Source organism: Periplaneta americana, chromosome 1 (genome assembly GCF_040183065.1).
Source record: "Periplaneta americana isolate PAMFEO1 chromosome 1, P.americana_PAMFEO1_priV1, whole genome shotgun sequence".
Taxonomy (NCBI): Eukaryota; Metazoa; Arthropoda; class Insecta; order Blattodea; family Blattidae; genus Periplaneta; species Periplaneta americana.
Window position 1 is genome coordinate 54,933,069 of NC_091117.1, and position 15,997 is coordinate 54,949,065.

Genomic DNA, 15,997 nt, shown 5'->3' on the forward strand with positions numbered 1-15,997 from the left:
ACACCACATACCTGATTTGGAAAGCCTCTGATTTTTGTTGGATTTTTTAACTGAATACCGGTACGTTAAACTGAGAGATGGCATAACTTCACAAATGTACAAAAGGCTTGATTTAATATTATTACATTTACACAATCCACTCAATAAAAAATTCGCACATACATGTCAATCCCTTATATATTGTCAGTTACAGTTGAGAGTATATCCAGTAAAGGACTTTTGAAATGAGGGGAGTGTCACAGTGCTGCCAGTACTTGGAAACAAAAATCAGCGATCAGTGGCAGATTAGGTTAGATTTGGTTTGTTCAGCGTTTGGTATGCCTTGCATGTACGCTTTTGAAAGGTAGGTAGCGAGTTTTCGTAAGATCGAGTACGATATCAATGACAAATTAGTGAGGTTCGGATAAAGTAGCTCTATCAGGATAGGCATCATTGATCCGTGCGTTTTTCTTACAAACATTAAGTAGTTGTCTTGTGTCCCGCAGCCGGCAGTAGCAATGAGTATAGTGAGTTCCTATCTGCCATATTACTGTCCATTCACCCATGTTTTAGATAGGGGGTGGGGAGCGCTCTTCCCAGCAGGTAGAGTTTTAGCTAGTGGGAGTAGTGTTTACTTAGTCTGAAGCAAGGCAAGGGCGTATCCTATACAGCTATACAGCCTGTCCTGATCCAGCTACTTTATCGGAACCTTACAGATTAGGTTCAGTTTGCTTAGACTTTTGGTATGCCTTTCATATTTATACGCTTTTTGATAGGTTAAGTAGATAGATAGAAAGCGAGTTTTCGTAAGGTCGAAGATTAGTGACAGGTTAGGTTAGGTTAGGTTTGTTCAGGCTTTTGGTACGCCCTCCATGTACGCTTTTTGATAGATAGCCTATGTAAATAGATGAAAAACGAGTTTTGGTAAGGTCGAGGATTAGTGACAGATTAGGTTTGGTTTGTTCAGACGTTTGGTATGTCTTGTAGGCCTATATACGCTTTTTGATGTGTAGGTAGGTTTCTGCTAGTTCTAAAATTTTGAAAGGTTTTAACGAAAATAATTTTGAAATACATGCTATTAATGTAGAGAGGGTTCGGAGCAGAAGAAGGTATCAGATGGTAGACAACATTAAGATATATGGATCATATGAGGAGACAAAGAGGAAGGCAGAAAATAGAAAATACTGGAGAATGATGGGTTTGCAGTGAAAGACCTGCCCTTGGGCAGAAAACTATGAATGAATGAATGTACAGAGTTGAAGTTGTTCAGCCATTATCTTCAGTAATTTCAAAACTTAAGAATCTTCTAAGGCCTAATCTTAGAACTAGCAACAATTGATGTAGGTCTACAAAATAGTACACTAAAGAATAAAGTCTTCGTATAAACTGAAACTTGAATTACGCCAGTTTTTTTCAATTTAATTGTTTTCAAGATCTGTATTGTTGCAGTTGCATAGTGGCCATGTTTGGCTGACTGACATGCATGAGTAGTTTTCCTTGAAAATAAAGAGAAATGAAAAAAACTACAAGAATCAATATTACTGACTTACATTTTTTCCTCAGTGGTACAAGTATACCATTCACTTCTCATTGAAAATATAGAGGGAAAAGGCATTAATCTTACTTTTCAAGATGTCATCATTAGGGGAATTTGTATGCATTAGTATAGAGCGAGTCAAACATGAATTTCCGACATTCTCATTGAGCCACGAGATTGATTTTTGACAGGCAGTGCATAAGGTTTTTCCAATTGTTTCCTCTAAGCCCGAAATGGGATAAAATGCGTAGGATTTCCTTATTGATTGTTTATGCAAAGCCAACAATACAATTCTGCTGACACTTTGCATTGTCAGTCTCCATTAGACTGTAATCTGAACAGTATTGACAAAGATATATTTTCAATCATAGTTATATACACAGTACAGCAACACATTTTCCTCATTGGAATGTACTAGTATCTACTGATTTATGACAAAGAAGGAGGAGAAGAAAAAGGAGAAGGAGTAGAAGAAGAAGAAGAAGGAGAATTCGTAGAAGTTGTGTTTACTCAAGTTTTGGCTGCATTTTTCAGAGGTTATACAACCGTTGAAACAGTGCGTTAACTTTTAAGTATAAGTGTCGAAAAACCAGTTCCGTAGGCAGAAAATAGAGAAGATTGATGAATGCTGGGTTTGCAGTGAAATACCTGCCCTTGGATAGAAAACTATGAATGAGTGAATTTGGTACAGACATCTTCCATGAATATTCTATTTTATGTAATTAATTATGGAAAAGTTACATGTATCGTGTGCTCGAATAAAAATTACGATTATAAGAACACTTCAGGTATAGCCTCGTCGCTGCTATTTCCAGTGTGGCTCCTCCTCTTTGTTTACGTCTTAAGTTCGCCGCATTGTTGCACATTCTATATATCTGCTTGCCGTTGAGCAGGGCAGTATATTCATTAACAGCTGTCTTCTAAATGTGGCAACAGTGGAAGTGCATAACGTCGTAAAAGGCCAATGATAAGACATGCACGTTTAAATGTAGACGAGCTGCAACGTGATTGGCTGCCGAATATAACAGCGACGCGACTATAGTAAGTAACTTTTATGTACAAAGCTCGAAGTTTATGTCAAAGTTGTGCAGTGATTTTTTTTAAACCTAAAAAAATAATTATATTACATAATTTTAAAAAATCTGAATATATGTATTTCTGAATATTTTGATAGTATTCTGTGTATGTATATATATATATATATATATATATATATATATATATATATATATATATATATATTCTTCTTCTTGAATTTATTACCTACAAAGAAAATATTGTCAATAAGCTAAAAGACAAGAATAAAAATAAAAATATAATCATGAGATATCGTGTTTCAAACATATCACAAAGTAACAGAGATGTTACATATGAGCCAAAGGTATACTTTCATACATGTACCAGATTACACTAAGAATTTACCACGTCATCTCCAATAATTATTTAATAACCGTTTGATATGATGTCCTGTATTAACACGCACACGCACAGTCTCGCTCTCTCTCTCTCTCTCTCTCTCTCTCTCTCTCTCTCTCTATCGTCCTTGTGTAGGAGGCTTCCTGTATGTAACTTATGTCACGTGATTTATATAGATCAAATTGGTTTCATTGATACAAGAGCTTATGATCCCAGTTGATCTCCGGTTCTCAGCTGATGAGGTTCAGTGTTTTATAGGACTGAATGGGTGGGCATGTGGATGTTCGTATACATTCCATTGCAAGAGATTTCTGGGGCTTATTTAATTTCCATCATCTCTGTAGCCCACCCACCTTTGAAATGGCTTAACATAATTTTTAAAAAAGAAAGATCAAAAGAAAACTTTCCTTTCGATTACTTTACTTACTTGATCAATTCCAGTCCATTGTTAACTCCGAATTAATGATAGGATTAATGTTAAACTTGTTGATTTGGAGAATGTTCCAAAGTGCTTAACATAAAAATCACAGAGAGATAGTATCCATATGTTTACCTTAAACAATTTTAAGACTTATTTGCTCCTAGAAAAATGATACTATTTTTAGGTAGGCTTATCTGTTTAAAATAATGTCTTCGAGTAGTTCATCGTTTGAATGTCAGTATTTTTGTCAGTTTTTTGCACATAACAAACAGCCACTTATTCATAAATCCATTAAAAATAGTAAAGTTATTCTTTGATTCTATTATTTAGGATACCTATTTGGATATCAGTCGGCTAGGAAGAGGATATACTTAAAGTACCATTCATATTACCTTGTATATTAATGTACACAGGTACAACATTATGTAACAAAGCAGACTTTGGAAAGTAAGTGTTTTCTGAAATTTTAATAATGAAAAGATGCAGTATGATGATGTACTTTGAGAGAATCTGAACAAATTACGGACTAAATTACCTAGATAAAGTGTGAATATATATATATATATATATAGTCTTACCCTCTTAATGCGAAAACCCCAGAACAAACCTCAACCAGAGTCACTGGCGTATCTCAGGCGGCTAAGGCACTTGTCTGCTGATCCGGAATTGGGCTTGGGCACAGGTTCGATTCCCTCTTGGGCTGATTACCTGGTTGGGTTTTTTCTGAGGTTTTTGCCAACCGCAAGGGCAAATGTCAAGTAATCTATGGCGAATCCTTGGCCTCATCTCGCCAATCCCATCGATAGTAGTTGATACAACGATACAAAGTCGTTGACTAAAAAAAGAAAAATACTCAACCAGGTAACTTGTTCCAATTAGGATTCGCTTCCGGGCCTGCTAGTTTCGTAGTGAGACTGCTTCAAAGCCGTGTGTGTGTGAATAATAGAATTTGATATATAAATTCGTGTAGGATGGTGGAAATTGATTTTATGTACTAAGGTATATTCACGGAAACAAAAAGTGGCCGGTCGTTTTTCTTTTAATTGACCGCCAATCTTGCCGTTATTCTCGAAAATCCTTGAGACAGTTACGAAAGTTCAGTTAATGACATATTTTGAAACAAATGCTTTGTTTAATGATTCCCAATACGGTTTTAAAAGAAATCTCTCAACTATAGATGCTGTCGAAGATTTGATTAGATCTGTAATTTCAGGTTCTGAGGACTGCAGTTTTGCTATGGCAATCTTATGTGACTTATAAAAAGCATTCGATTGTGTACCATTTAATATTGTAATTAACGAACTCCTTTGTTATGGAATCAGAGCTAGAGAAATAGATCTGTTTGAAAACTATTTAGCCAATCGTTCTCAAAGGGTATTCTATAATGGCAGTACAGTTATTCTCCGTGTCTTAGTAATGACAGTGTTGTCCCCCAGGGATCAATTTTGGGGCCCCTGTTATTTTTGGTAATGGTAAATTATTTTCATTTTAATATAAATACTAATAGTATACTGTTTGCTATTCATCTAATAGAAATTTGCAGGAATTGCGTACTATCTTAAAATTCCACAACTTTTCCCCTATTTCTGGCAATCATACAGACACTCTTCTATTTTATTTTTTGATTCTGATACAATTATGTCTCAATCAGGTTGCCAAGAAGGGGATCCGGCTGGCCCTTTACTTTTTAGTCTAACAATTCATCCCCTTATTAAAGAACTTATTAGTGAACTCAACCTTTTTTACTTAGATAATGGTTGCTTAAGTGGAGCCCCTTCAGATGTTTTGCAAGATCTTAATAAAATCATTCAATTCGGTTCAACTATAGGGTTAGAACTTAATCCTGATAAATGTGAAATTTATTTTTGTTCTAAGTTTAATCAAATTGTTTTCTCTTCTTTTCAAAAACTTGCTCCGGGTATTTTACTAATGTCAAAATCCACTTTAACGATTCTTGGATCTCCCATCTTTTTGGAAGCTGCCGATCACATCGCTGAAGAAAAACTAATTTCTTTGCAATATTTCATCGATCATTTAAAACTAATACATCCTCATATTTCTTATTATCTCCTTAAAAATTGTTTTCTAATCCCTAAGATGACTTACTTTATGCGTACTACTCCTTTATGGCTTCTTCCAACTTTCCTACATAAAGCTGATGCTCTTTTTCGATCCAGTTTGGAAATGATCCTCAATATAAGTTTTACCGATACTAGTTGGACTCGAGCCTCTCTCCCAATTAAATTTGGTGGTGTGGGCATTCGGAAACTTTCTGACGTTTGTATACCTGCTTTTCTTTCTTCTGCCTTTGGAGTTTTCCGTTGCATCAAATCACTCTTTCCTTTATATAGTGATGCAGCTGAAATCTGCCATGTGCGTGATGCTCTGACAAGTTGGTATACTTCCTCACAAACCACTCATCCTCCTGCCCATCCTGAATTTCAAAAACAGTGGGACGTTATCTTTTCCCAAAAAATTTTAGATACACTCCTTTCTTCTTTCACATCCGAACAAGACATTGCACGTCTCTTAGCTCTTCAAGAGAGTGAGTCTGGAGCTTGGTTACACGCATTACCTTCTCCTCACATCGGCACCCTAATAGATAGTATATCCTTTAAAATCGCAATAGCTTTACGCCTTGGTTGTAAACTCTGCCAGCCACACCAATGTATTTGCGGGGGAATTGCTGATATTTACGGTTATCATGCACTCAGCTGTACGAGGAGCAAGGGTCGCATTCCCAGACATATATCACTCAATGATATTAAAAGATCTCTGACTTCTTGTGGCATCCCGTCTCTTTTGGAACCACCAGGTATTAGTTGCGCAGATGGTAAACGACCCGATGGTCTAGAGGAAAATCTTTAATTTGGGACTCCACTTGCGTTGACACTCTAGCTCCATCTCACTTGCCGAATACCTCCAGACACGCAGCATCTGCTGCTGAATTAGCTGTGAAGAAGAAAGTCAATAAATATGCTCATCTTTTAGACAATTATATCTTTGTCCCATTTGCTGTGGAGACCTTCGGCCCTTGGAGTCATGACGCTAAAGTTTTGGTATCTCAAATCGGCCAAATTTTGATCTCCATTACTGGTGATCGCCGTTGCACTACTTATTTGCGTCAACGCTTAAGTATTGCTATTCAACGCGGAAATGCAATGAGCGTTTTGGGTACTCTTCCAGAGTCCAGCCCTTTGGACGAACTTTTTCTCCTGTAAAATTTTTTATCTCTATGTAAATGTTTATATATATGTAATTGTAACGGTGAAAATATTGTTAATCCAATAATTTTTTATTTTATTTTTTTTTCATAAGTGTATATTATTTTTGGGAGTGTTTTTGTAAGTAATTTTATGAGGTTGTTATTGATATGCTGATAAATTATTTGTAATGATATTTCAATCGACAAATAGGAATAATATACTTCAATGTTATAATCTCCTTCATAGCTGAAAGGATAGCACGTTAGTCTGCTAAGAAAATGTTCTGTGTTCAGTCCCCAGCTGAGACTTTTTATTTTATTAGGTTCTATTATTACATCTTTTCAATTTGAACGTGTGTTAATTAGAATTATTGTACGTTTCTTGAATACATTTTGGGAAAATTATGTAGCCCTGAAAAGGGTAGTTTTTGGGTGTTACTCAATTCTATTGTCACAGACTTCTTGTAGTTATGTGGGAAGGGATACACTAATATTGTTAATACTCGCTGAAGCATGTTATAAGATTGAAACAGGTAAGTACAGTATGACTAACGTTTTCAAATCACTATGTATGACATATTCCATTCTTTAATGAATGATGGACTGGAATATGGTCAAAATATTTACAGTAAAATGTTCGAGTTAAATAAAATAGCCATAATTTCAGGAATTATTTACAGAGTCTAGTTAACATTGATTTGTGTTTCTTTAAACGAAACTCATAGCCTACGTATTTATGTTAGTGATGGAATATCAAATAATAATAATTTAAATAATAATTTATTAATAATTCACAAAGTTAATACACATGCTAAACATTATGTCCAAGTTATATACTATTAACAATTTCAAATATACTTTTCTCATCAATCTTGTCTGGACATAGCGGATTTGATGCATTCCAGGTCAAATCCGTCATTCCCATTTCAAATACGAAGTAAATATAACATAATAGTTTCACCAGTACTACCCTATGAACTAGTACTTAATTTTCCAGCTCTGCTAATAACAGTATAGGCCCTAGTACTATTTCATATTGTATATCTATCATACTATACAACACAACACGAATTTATTTTATTTTAGTAGGTTATTTTACGACGCTTTATCAACAGCTTAGGTTATTTAGCGTCTGAATGAGATGAAGGTGATAATGCCGGTGAAATGATTCCGGGGTCCAACACCCAACATTTGCTCATATTGGGTTGAAGGAAAACCCCGGAAAAAACCTCAACCATGTAACTTGCCCCGACGGGGAATCGAACCCGGGCCACCTGGTTTAACGGCTAGACGTGCTAACCGTTACTCCACAGGTGTGGACCACAACACGAATGCAGTAATAATAACCATATAAGTAATAATAATAATAATATTAATATTAATAAATGTTTTATTATTCTGTATAATAATAAATTTAGCTTCCCTTACGAAAAGGTTGCCTGATTTGACAAAGCGTATTACATATAATTTGGAAACACACCTAAAAGGTAAAATGATATACATTTGAAACAGTTAGGGAATCGAATATGCAAAATGTCAGAAAAATTTACATCTAAGTAGCATTTGTGCTCATTTACAGTTAAGAAATGCGGGAAAAATATCAGATAGGTTAGAATGATTTGAATGCCATATACCGCGAGAAAAATAATAGTGCGGATTGATTGGCATTGATATCAAACCAATCAACAGCCATCTGTTAAGATAACTTGAAATTTCCATTCTTACTCCGATACAAATGATTTCTCAATATCTGAACCGATCCTTTGAGGGCACTAATGGCTATTTCCTTCACAATGCTGTGTGTTAGGCCCAGGTTTTTACATTTGTTGGCAAAGAAGGAGGGTATGGTACCTCGTGCTCCCACCATCAGACCTATCACATCAATGTGGGACAGGCTATATTTATCTTTATAGAACGGGATTGTTGGTTCATAGATCCGTTTCTTTTCACTGTCCACCTCATGCGGTTGATCTGCATGTGTCTCAAATCTGATGGTGGGATCGAGAATGTATGCCGAGTTGTTCTTAATGGCAATGATATCAATTCGCCGAACACTTCCTTGTGTGGCTAGTCCCTGCACCTCTTGATGGACTGTAAACCCTACTTCCTTCAGCGCCACGGCCAGCATAGGACGTACAGCATGTTTACTATACTGCTAAGAAGTTACTAATTTGGTTACTTCTTAACTAAGTTAATAGCTTTTGTAGAATGAAGGATTCTCTCACCTTATAATCTCTCTTCAACTAGTTCTTTTACCTTTTTTCCCCATCTAATTTTGACTCTGAACAGAAATTCACCTAAGTTATTAACAGGCAGCGCATTTTCGTTCCCAAACGTACAGCGGATCGAGTGGTTTCTTCTGGTAGCTACATCTATTACGCCACGTGGATGCGTAAGCAAGGTCGAATTGCAAGCAGGTACGCATAAGGTCATTAAAAATAATAATGATGTAATGTATTATAAATATGCCCCTGTACCGTCATATGACGTAGAAACAACATTTTCTTAGTTTAAACAAATTTTATGTGATGTTACTAAAAGATTTGCCTTTCATAATCTCAGAATATAATATGTTTTCGTTCACTACAATGGGATAGGTTTTGATAAATGAATTATTTGTATAATTGAGACCCGGAATCCAAGAGGGGGCCCAAGTCCATTACATCAAACTTTTGGGAAATTGAAAAAAATGTTTGCTGTTGCTACAAAATGCCTCTGACTAATTATTTTTTGTTTCGTAAGTACATCTCCATTACATTTTTTCATATAACCATGGCAACAAGCTTCTACTAATTATTTTGCATGAGAATAGTAATATGCGTTACAAGAGCGGTATGTTGAAGTTTTCATTTTCGAGGAAAAGTTTGAAAAAGCGAAACGTAGTTGAGCTTTTTTAATTTCCGAGAATTGGAAGAAAACATACCGCTCGTGTATCGTACATTATTTTGTGCGAAGATCGTTTATTACATACCTGAAAGAGGAATTTCTAATTAGTTGCAATGAAATCTCCGTCTTGGTTTCTGTTCAATGACGACAATTTTGGAAAACAAAAATATCTATCTTCAACATTGTTGCTTTAAAATGTTTTCTGTGTTTACTATACTCCAGCAGGCCGTGATATACGTCTGTCTCCCCCCCCCCCCAGTCTATAAATGCGAACTTAAAACAAACGGCTTCCTTAATGTTCCATGCATCTCGAAATGCAGTAACTTTAGTGGAGTTGTAGAGTTTACTTAATTTTTGCAAATATTTAAAAACAATAATTAACAGTGCAATTTAGGTGAAATTGCAGTGGTAAGTTTCCAATTTATAATTATTACTATATTGAACGTCTCTAAAAATAATATGTTAAAAGCGTAAAGCAGTAAAATCAATATGTCACTTAAGCGGTAAGAAGAGGGAAATTGTTATGTGTGTTCGGTTGGGAATACTGAATGTGGAATTTTAGACTTACCGCGGGTTGGTTTTGTGCGGAAATCAAGCAAATACGCACGATCTCGCACAAATAAATTTTGAAAGTGATTAAATATTGGACCCCTCTTGGATTCCGAGTCTCAATTATATTGTGTAAAATGTAAATATTGATAATTTGTATATTGATTTTTGTTATTATATTTTGCCCCTGTAACGTCATGTGACGTAGGAAGAACATTTTCGTAGCTTAAACAAATTTTTACTGAAAGTTTTAGTAAAAGATATGAATTGCATAATCTCAGAAATATTGTGTATCATGTTTACTATACAATCTCTAAAGTAGAAGTTAGATCAGATAGAGAACTTCTGTAGTGAAGAACAAAGGGAACCACAAGGGGAATACAAGAACAATGGGAAGACGGGAACAAGAGAACCACAAGAAGAGCAAGGGAAAGGCAAGAACAAATGGAATACAGCAGAATAAGGGGAATATAGGGAAAACAAGAGGAATATTTGAAGGACAAAGGGAATACAAAGAGGACAAGAAAAGAGATTTGTATTTTTATGTGTTTGTCAATAATTCCCAAGTTACCCCCTCTTAATATCTAGTGGGGAGAAATACGTAGTTCTTTGTGAGAATTCAGCGTTGTTATTGCCACCATCTCAGAAATACAATGCTTTAGTTTAGCTCTAAGTTTAGTAGAGTCCAAGAAGGTATTCATCGATCATAATAGGTGTTAGCAGTAATGTAGGTACATTGCGATAGAAATGTCAATCTCGTTTGGATTTTTGCGTCACAGACATGCCAGAGGAATGTTTTAAAATTAAAAAATGCTAAACAAATTGTAACAAGTAAAGAAATATAACTTGAATGTCGCAATATTGTACGTTTTACAAATAAAATTATAGCTGTTGGAGAATAGGTTTGTGTTCTGCTTGTGGGTTAAGGTCAAAGCGAGGACGAGACTGAAATATGAAACACGCGAAGTGTGTCAAAACACAAAGCGCTTATTTAGTTTATAGTCAGCGTTAGCTACAAGTTTGTTGAAATGTGATGAATGATAAGTGGAAAATAGTTTTACTTTCCCTACTCTTAATAATAATAATGATAATAATAATAATAATAATAATAATAATAATAATAATAATAATAATAATAATAATAATAATATTTTATTTTATTTATTTTTATTTATTTATATTTATTTATTTGTTTATATTTAATGTGCTGTACAACAGCCAATGGCCAATTACAGTTCAGCACAAAGAATAACAAAAACATAATACAAAAATAAATATGACACACAAATATAATTACAATTAATTACAATAATGACGATGAATGGATAAATAATGGATGACTTTAAAATACATAACTAAGAATACTATGAGATAATGATAATTGAGTATAATGCCTGAAAGAATACATAAATGATAAATCATTGCCAAGAGCAAACTAAGTCTATACATTGACGGGATCGAATTCGCAGCCATGCATGTTGGCATTTTTAATGCATCTGGAGACTGGTGAAAGAAATTTCGAATTTCTAACCTTTTGTTGGAATACGTAAGGTAATATTGTTTAAGAAAGAGTAATAATAATAATAATAATAATAATAATAATAATAATAATAATAATAATAATACCTAAGTAATGATCGTAGATGAACGCGCATGATTGAGAACAAAAAAGATCATGAGGAGCCACTGCCGACCCGTACTAAACCGTGCATCCGAGGTATTGTGTGGCATAATTCATTAGTATTTGCCAGAAATCAATGAAGAACGTACGAACTAGACATTTGTATTACGTAAGACCGTTCATTCAGCCTAGAACATTGTACTGTTTTTTGATAATATTCACTAAAATCAGAAACTTCTAATAAATGTAAATAATTCCTGTTAAGTTGGATAATTGTTTCATTTGACGGATAATACGATGGAGTCGAGTAAAGATCTCAATGCAATGTCTTTACATCTTAGGCTGAGTCGGACAATGTCATTTAGTGCTTTGGAATCCATGGCTAATCAATGATTTAGAGGCATTACGTCAGCGGATTGTTTCTGTCAGCAGATTCGTGAGTAACCAGGAATTCTTGCATGATGAGGTATGAGAATTGAACACGCTACTATATGACTGGACACCACATGAAATGCAGTGCTTGTGATAGCAGTGACAATAAAACGTTGTAGCTTCGTATGAATTTGTTTTTCAATCTACTATACTGTATGTGTTTTCCTTTTACTTATTTTGTGGATACTCTATGCTGTTATAGTAATATGTGTTACAAGAGCGGTATGTTGAAGTTTTCATGTTCGAGGAAAAGTTTGAAAAAGCGAAACGTAGTTGAGCTTTTTTAATTTCCGACAATTGAAAGAAAATATACCGCTCGTGTATCGTACATTATTTTGTGCGAAGATCGCTTATTACATACCTGAAAGAGGAATTTCTAATTAGTTGCAATGAAATCTCCATCTTGGTTTCTGTTCAATGACGGCAAATTTGCAAAACAAAAATATCTATCTTCAACATTGTTGCTTTAAAATGTTTTCTGTGTTTACTATACTCCAGCAGGCCGTGATATACGTCTGTCTTTTTTTTCCCCCCCAGTCTATGATGAGTCTGGAATCTTGTTGATTTTTTCACGGCTTCCTTAATCTTACTTGCATCACGAATGCAGTAACATTAGTGGAGTTGTAGAGTTTACTTAATTTTTGCAAATATTTAAAAACAATAATTAACAGTGCAATTTAGGTGAAATTGCAGTGGTAAGTTTCCAATTTATAATTATTACTATATTGAACGTCTCTAAAAATAATATGTTAAAAGCATAAAGCAGTAAAATCAATATGTCACTTAAGCGGTAAGAAGAGGGAAATTGTTATGTGCGTTAGGTTGGGAATACTGAATGTGGAATTTTAGACTCCGCGGATTGGTTTTGTGCGGAAACCAAGCAAATACGCACGATCTCGCACAAAAGCCCATGTGTGATTCATGTTAATTTGAATGTCTCCAGAGCAGGAGAGATGTACTAAAGTGATCAATAATTTTGTTAGCCTACATGCATTATATTGGGGAACAGAGATTAAAAGTGTGTGAGAATAAGGTTCTTAGGAAAATATTTGGGGCTAAAAGGGATGAAGTTACAGGAGAATGGAGAAAGTTACACAACGCAGAACTGCATGCATTGTATTCTTCACCTGACATAATTAGGAACATTAAATCCAGACGTTTGAAATGGGCAGGGCATGTAGCTTTGTATGAATGTGAGTGTGATTGTGAGTGTGCCGGGTTAATATTAATTAACCAATCATCACAAATATAAAAATACATCAGGACTGTCGCTGGGCAGTAACCTGAACACACGCTTCAACGTCACATTGTTGACAAGTAACTCCATTTGTTAGCACAACCATAAAACATCTATAGATGCTATAGAGTTACCAACAACGGAAAAAAAGGGCATGTAGCACGTATGGGCGAATCCAGAAATGCATGTAGAGTGTTAGTTGGGAGGCCGGAGGGAAAAAGACCTTTGGTGAGGGCGAGACGTAGATGGGAGGATAATATTAAAATGGATTTGAGGGAGGTGGGATATGATGGTAGAGACTGGTTTAATCTTGCTCAGGATAGGGACCGATGGCGGGCTTATGTGAGGGCGACAATGAACGTGCGGGTTCCTTAAAAGCCACTTTTAATTAAGTAAGTATGTACAGTAGTGACAAAAAAAAAGCCGGACCGACCTTTGTAGCTGATTTCAGAGCCTTGTTCAGTCCAGAGCATGATAGACTGGTAACTAAGACTTTCGTGGTTCGAATTCTGCCAGAGAAGGAAACTTTTTTTTTGTTCCTTATTCAAATTTATTCCCAATACTTTTCGATTGCTGGTAAAATTCATGTTCTGGGAATAATAAGTTAATTAAATAGTAAAATATCTCTGCAATCGAAAAGTATTGGAAATAAATTTGAATAAGGAACAAAAAACGTTTCCTTCCCAGGCAGGACTCGAACCACGAAAATCTTAGTTACCAGTATCGTGCTCTGGAGTGAACAAGGCTCTGAAATCAGCTACAGGGTCGGTCCGGTTTTTTTTTGCCACTACTGTATATGCTTTATTTTGAGAGTTAGAACTTCATAAAGCTGTCTTGTGTAATTAGGATGATTTCGTTACGGATTACTGGTTATCCTACCTACCTAATTTATCGAAAGGTCGTGAGTGTAACGTTAGATACCTAAACATAATAAAATTTACTTTGTCCTTGTTAGACAAAGTACGTCACCTCGTTATCAAAAAGGTAAGAAAAGAAGCAGCTAAGTGTGTCAAAGACGAAGTAAAGCTTACATAAGTGTATCGGTTGGTAAAAACTTCTTCACTATCTTTTAAACCACAAAAAGCCACCGGCGTAACTCGGACGGCAGCGCGTTTGTCTGCTATTCCGGAATTGCACCTGGGCGTGGGTTTGATTCCCGCTCGGGCTAATTACCTTGGTTTTTTTCCTCGAGATTTTTCCCAACTGCAAGGCGAATATTAGATAATTCATGGCGAAAGCACGGTCTCATCCCCTAATTGCCGTCTCGCTATCACCAATACCACAGACTCTAAAAAAACCTTACAGTTAAATGACATACTATAAAAAAAAAACAAACATGACTAAGTTGGTGACGTCATTGGTCTGAAGATAAATGTAAAAATGTATTGCTCGGAGAAATCCTGCTCCGAATCTTCTCTTCTCTTCTCTTCTCTTCTCTTCTCTTCTCTTCTCTTCTCTTCTCTTCTCTTCTCTTCTCTTCTCTTCTCTTCTCTTCTCTTCTCTTCTCTTCTCTTCTCTTCTCTTCTCTTCTCTTCTCTTCTCTTCTCTCCTCTCCTCTCCTCTCCTCCCCTCCCCTCCCCTCCCCTCCCCTCCCCTCTCCTCTCCTCTCCTCTCCTCTCCTCTCCTCTCCTCTCCTCTCCTCTCCTCTCCTCTCCTCTCCTCTCCTCTCCTCTCCTCTCCTCTCCTCTCCACTCCTCTCCTCTCCTCTTCTCTTCTCTTCTCCTCCCCCTCTTCCTCCCATTCCCTTCCCCTCTCCCTTCACTCCCCTCCCCTCCCACTCCCCATTTCCCCCTCGCAACATCGCCGCTAACAAACTCCTATTTCTACTCGAATACAGATGTAAGAGGTCAACGAACTCAGGTCTAAGTCCCTAGGTGAACTACCTCCCACCTTCCTCTCAGACTAATGTTGCAATCTGTTCGTATCGTTCATTGACTGGAAATTAGTGATTTTTAAATTAAATTTACACGAAAACCGTGTTTTTTTTTTTCTGAGAAAACTAGACCTTTCCACCAATATGGTATTACACTTTTTTGTTACATACGACATGAGCTATTCGCTCTGAAAATCTGCAGGGTTATTTCACTTAAATCCTGTATAGGAGCAGTGGAAATTGAATATTTTGTGTTATGAAAGGGTTATGCACCTGCAAATAGGCGCAAACTATGTATTGCATTGGTTTCTCTGGTAATAAAGAAAAACTGAACTTTGCGTAAGAGTTGTATATGAGGTGTACATGTGGCCATGAAGAGAAATGTCTCGATAAAGATCAGAAAAACTGGCAGCGGGTAACCGGAAGATGTCGACAGATGTGAGAAAAGTAAACATGATGTTAACATTGTGTCATATGAGACTGCTGTGTAAGGAGTTGCTATATAAAATTCAGTTTTAATGTTGCGTGAAAACAACGATTGTGCATTCCAGTCCTATCTAGGACACATACTTTCTGTTGCTAGTGTGTTGTTCTGTGTTGTCTTTAGAATGGCACTGTGCTCACCCCACGTCACGGGGATCCAGTCTAAAAATATGTCAGAGGATTTAAACCAAGTCTTTTCAAGGTCTGAGAACACCATAGAACACCAAGTCATTGTCCAAACATACTTTTTGATCTGATAACCAGCCCCTTGCTGCGAAGAAAATTGATGGTAAATAACTGCATTGAAGAAAATCAGGAATAAGATTAATTTTCGGAAAAATAGTTGGTCGTTAGTTAT

The 15,997-nt window shown here is 36.0% G+C and overlaps 2 protein-coding genes across 6 annotated transcripts in view; both read left to right on the forward strand.

The window, feature by feature from the left end:
• Positions 1 to 15,997, forward strand: part of LOC138696028 (retinol dehydrogenase 11-like) — a 195,843-nt gene that overhangs the window by 28,785 nt on the left and 151,061 nt on the right. The window lies entirely within an intron of this gene.
• Positions 1 to 15,997, forward strand: part of LOC138695925 (glycoprotein-N-acetylgalactosamine 3-beta-galactosyltransferase 1-like) — a 135,982-nt gene that overhangs the window by 1,558 nt on the left and 118,427 nt on the right. The window lies entirely within an intron of this gene.